General features: G+C 30.9%; 1 long non-coding RNA gene across 1 annotated transcript; it reads left to right on the top strand.

The window, feature by feature from the left end:
- The first annotated feature begins 1,468 nt into the window (after nucleotides 1-1,468).
- On the top strand, nucleotides 1,469-5,042 carry LOC112035640 (uncharacterized). Its single transcript, XR_002885524.2, has 2 exons — nucleotides 1,469-1,928; nucleotides 4,470-5,042. It is a non-coding gene; the product is annotated as an uncharacterized LOC112035640 (long non-coding RNA).
- The last annotated feature ends 418 nt before the right edge of the window (nucleotides 5,043-5,460 follow it).

Below are 5,460 nucleotides of genomic sequence, written 5' to 3'. Positions count from 1 at the left end.
ACTTTGTATCTCTATGATTTCAAGGTAAGCCATAGAGTTTACGAGAGAATAGAATAAGTTTTTCTTTTAATGTCGTTTAGATGTGTTTGTTAAATAGCCACGTGGTTTATTTTTAAAAGGAGAACCTAAGATATAACACCTTACCTAAAATATATCTAAGTTTTGTCTATTACTGAAAAATGTTATGTCCACAATATTTTTACAACACTTTCACAATAAATCTTAAGTAACTGGTTGTTATTGGCTGTTAAGAGTGGGCAAAAAAGTAATTTAAGTTGTGGATTTAAATTAGAACCAATAACAAATCTTAAGTTGTGGATTCAAGTAACTGAGTAAGTAATTACCCAATTAGATAAGTATTAATTGAGTCTTAACTGGGTTACTAAAAGTACCCAACAAACTAATCATCAATCTCACATCATATTATTTTATATACCATACAATAAAAGTTAAGCTTCGAAATCATGGTTGCACTAAGTGGCAATACCAAAATGCAACAATCCACTAGATACAAAAAATAACTTATTTGTTCTTATTAACTTTTTTCTCTAATATAGTTTTTCCTCCACTGCATTATCACTTCTTTTGATAAAGTAACAATTAGTATTTTAACTTCTTCTCCTTTTTCTATTTTATTATTTTTTATTAAATGCAAAAAATCAATATATATATATATATAAGCAGATACCTCATTTGCGAGAGCATGAGGTTCTACAAAGTGGCGCATTGTATGACAATTTTTTTTATATGGGCTTCCACCTCATCTAAATTTAGCATTTATATCAAACTATTAAGCGTGCGTTTGGATTCGGATTAGAAATAAAAATTATTTCACTATTTAGCTTATTTTTGCTACTATTCATAGGCTCTACTTCACTTTTTGGGACTATTTATGGGTCCCATTATACTATTTCAACCAACTTTTACCTTTATTTACAGGACTTTCAGCAATAATTTTTCAATTTCAGCAAAATAAGCGGTATCCAAACACACTCTAAGTAATGACATATGCATTTATTTCGATGCGTTAATAAAATTCAAGGAATTTGTATACATTTATAATTTGAAATGCTTTGGATAGATATGGATGGATCTAACCTTATATTAACTACGTGTTTGAATGGGTAATTATTATTTTAATTACTTTCTTTTATAATTAATAAAAGAGTATTTAAATAAATATATTATTTTATAATGCTTTTGGATAAGAATTGTGAAGATTATAAATTATTGAAATGGCTAGTTGTATTATAAATATATATTTAGTATGTGTAAAATTATATTAAGTGATTTAAGTTATTAGATACATCGATGATATTTTAATTAAGCATGATGCATGAGATGTTGTAGTAGAATTTTACCCACATGCACCCAATTGAAATTTGACACATGTAAAGCCAAAGTGTCTTTCATGTTGACTCATGATATCCTCTTAAACCCAAAGAACAAGTTTTGGTCGGCCATGCAATGGGCAAGCTCCACCTAATTCTATCCTTGACTTTTCCAATTAACTAGAACTTCCAAGAAGCTCTCTTCCCCTTATTCCCACGGGTCCAAACATGCAAATCAGAATTTCTCCTTCAACTTTACTCTCTTTTCTCTAAAGGAAAGAGATAGGAAACTCAAGTCTTCTCTTAAGTCCACGGGTTCACACACACCAAAAGAAAGTTAAAGTTCCATCTCATTGCTTCTCTCTACTCTTTCAAAGCAATTAGAATAGTCAAGAATACTTTCCCTTTTGATTCCCACGGTTCCAACACCCAATGAAAGAAAAAACTCTCTCAAGCTCTACCTCTCACACCTGCGGGTCCAACCTCAAAGAAAGGAAACTCTCAACTTTTCCCTCCCACTCTCATTTGAAATCATATACCTCACTCTAAGGAAGAAATTAAAACTTTAGCCCTAAGATTTCAGCTTCAAAGTTGTGGGTAAGTAAATAAAAATCTTATCTTATCATGGGTATTTTAATGGTGGTATGATTTGCTTTAATTTCACTTCTATGTTTCTCTAATATGATTGTGAGAAGTTGGTTTTTGTGGTTTATAAAATTGGGAAGCTTGTAAGTCTATATATATATGCGCTGTTTTAAGAAGCTTTGAAATTGTGTTGGTGATTTGTTGAAGGTAGCTTAGGGTTTTTACTAATTAAGGATTGTGTATGATTAAGAAAGTGTGAAAAAGTTAGGATGAGTACTATTGATGTTACTACTGGGATTTTTGGTTGTATGTAATTTTGCTCTAAATAGTTAAATGACTGTATATAAGTGTTTTATAACATGTTTAATGAGTGCATAAAAATCCTCATATGAAAATACCATCGTTTGATAATTGTTTGTGAATTTACAAGAAAATGTTGCAAAGCTATCACTGTGACAGATTCTGTGTTTATGCATGATAAATTATGTATTAAATTGTATGTAGTGAATTTGGATGCTAAGGTTATTTTCTATGAAAGCTAAGACACATACGGTTGTTATGGAAGTGGTCTCACAGCATTTGGATCAATATAAAGACAATGGTATAATTTCTAAATTGCATGAAATTCGGTCAGGAGAGATTTGAGTATGCTGTATTGTATGATTTTTAGTAAATTATGGTTTTATGCTTTGACTAAGAAATTTTTATGGTATATACTGGACATACAGGGGAATTTCTCTGTAAAATTTCATGAGGTTTGGATGTGAATTGGTAGTCCATTTGTATTTTATAATTAAAGTATATGCTGCTGGAATGAAACAGTGAATAGTAAGGGACATGCTTAATGTTGAGGATTTAATTCTAAAGTTAGGGTGAATGATTTGAGTTATAATTTATTATGCTCATCATATGATATGTCTGGATCATAGAGTAATTTTGCATAACTCGGTTCAAGGTTTAGTACTCAAAGGAGGGGTTCTAAACCATTCGACGGTTGTATTTATGAAGCTGTTTTGTTGAACATGCTGTATGCATGCATTACTGTCCTAAGCTCAAAGTACCCTTTGAAATGAAGCTGGCTCTTCTAGAGTTATGAGATAAATATGAGAATGATGGCATTTCTTTAGGTTTGTACATTATTTGTTGACGTGTGCATAATATATTTGTGGGAACCTCATTGTGGTGGGATTAGGATTTCCTTAATTCTAAGAGAGGTTTTGAGATGAATGTGTAAGTTATGATAAGAAGTAATTGATAGTAATAAGCCTTGATTTTGGTTTAGGTGTTTCCAGTCGCTAGGTCTAAGCTCCTTTGACTTTAGGCTCTCGGTTCCTCTACTTTTAGGTAAGGGATAAGTCATATGAGCATTTGGTAAATCATGAGATTATTTTAAAGTATATTATACATTAAAATGTTTTTGATTAGAGATATGGCATGTAAGCATTATCAGAAAAAGATATGTTTGTGAGCTTTCAAAACCTTATGTATATGATTTAAGCATATTGATGCTATTACTAATTCCACGAATATGATGAAGAAAACAATGGAAATGCTTTTATTATGAAATGTTATGTAAAATAAGAAATTTCAGTATGATGTATAAGTATGAAATGTTTTCGGGTTATGTTCTCTGGTGATTTGAACTCTGCCAGTAGGGGTTAATTACTGGCTTTCTATGGAAAATATTATATGATTGGCCATTAAGTGGGACTATCTTTGCTATACCCGCCCTTGTTGGTTACGGCCAACTTGTGGAGGAAGCCAACCTACTCCCATGGTTCGAAGATATGTATTATGATGTGATCTCGAGAATATCTGGCATTGTGGGGAATGCTGGATGCCTAGCACTGTGGTGCTAGAAGCCTCCCAAATAAGTACAGACTTATCAGCTATGGACTAACCAATAAGTTATTTATGAACAGCTATATTATGTTATTAATCATAAGAGAATTATTTTGTTAAATGCATTGTGGAAAGTTAAAAGCTCTCATGAAAAGAAGAAGTTTCTGATGAAAAGAAAGTTGTTCATTAAAGATAAAAGTTTCTGAAGTTCTATTATGCTATAAAGATAAAGTTTCTGAAGAAAATACAAGTTTATGTTAAGAAGTTATCAGATGTCTGTTTTTCTTTATGAAATGCTAAGTTTTATAATTATGAAAGTTATCATATTTTACAAGAAAGAGTTTATGAAGGAAAGTTTTATTATTTTTTAAGATGCTTCCAGTTGAAAACAAAGTTACGATTATCTAATTTTAAGTTAAAATGATCATTTTGTAATAAAAATATATATATGGTAACTTTGTAAGAAATGAAAGAAATTCAATCCGAAAGGCTTTGATAATATTATTATGATAAGAAAAATGAGAACAATTATTTTCTTACAAGAAGCATATAAGTTATTGTTATAAATAGTATAAAATACTATGCATGAAAAGATGTTCTCCTATCTGAACAATTATAAAATGAAGTGGTTTGATTTACATGCATCTTTATTAAATTCTAATATATCTTACCTTTACTGAGTTGTGTAGCTCACTCCTTTCACTCTTTCAGTCAACAGGTTTTAATTTGGAGCAGAGGGAGCCTTAGTCGAGTATTGGAAGGAGCTGGTTTAGTTTTATATGTATAGATCCTAAATTAATATTTGATGTTTAGTTTTGTGGTATTGTGTATTTCAGGATCTAATGAAAGTTATATCTTAAGATATTAAGACATGTATTATGTGAAAATATGAAATTTGAAAAACTGGAGGATTACGTTATATTTGGAGTACAGTGTAGATGCTCTGAATATCAAGTGAAAAATTATATCGAGAAGTAAAGAAACAAGAATGATAAGAAAGAGGGAAGCTTCTAGTAAAAGTTTTGTAAAAGTTAAGTTGGTTCTTGTTAATATCAGGTTTAGGCTTGATATTAGGATGCCGGTCATGGTCACAAATCCGGGTATTGAGTTTGGGGCTTGATAAAGAGAGGTTTTGTTTTTAATTGATTAGGAAGAGGAGATTTTTGATCTTTTCACTTTAGAGTGTAAAGTGTAATCAGAGTTTATAGTTTAGGGTGATAAATTGTAACTTAGCTTATGTGAAGCAATCTCTATAACATCCATGAAGTGAGTTTTGGTTGGCAACCTGAAGAAATTCCAAACAAAACCCTTGAACCAAACAACTTCACAAAAGAGCAACCCCAGTAGTTTAGGCCTCTTTTGTTTCAAACCTTGAAAACTAGGGGTGGCAAATGGGCGGGTTGGGTCATAAATGGATTGGGTGTGTAATTGCCCATTTATCCATTTATGACTCGTTTATATATAAATTAATTATCAATTACCCGATCAACCCATTTAATTAGTAACCTGTCCATTTAACCCAATATGACCCAAATAAGTAAATAACTTGTTACTAGATTTTTCCATTAAGTTAGCAACTACAAAATTTCTCATAAACCAAACAGGACCTTTGAAAATCGGATTAAAATCTTTTAGCTTTATAACAACATCAACCACTCCATTTTCATTTATTTTCCCAAACTTTCTCACAAACCAAACAGAA

Source organism: Quercus suber, unplaced genomic scaffold (assembly GCF_002906115.3).
Source record: "Quercus suber isolate HL8 unplaced genomic scaffold, Cork oak 2.0 scaffold_137, whole genome shotgun sequence".
Taxonomy (NCBI): Eukaryota; Viridiplantae; Streptophyta; class Magnoliopsida; order Fagales; family Fagaceae; genus Quercus; species Quercus suber.
Note: the sequence above shows the minus strand (reverse complement) of the source record. Positions and strands in the feature narration are given on the sequence as shown.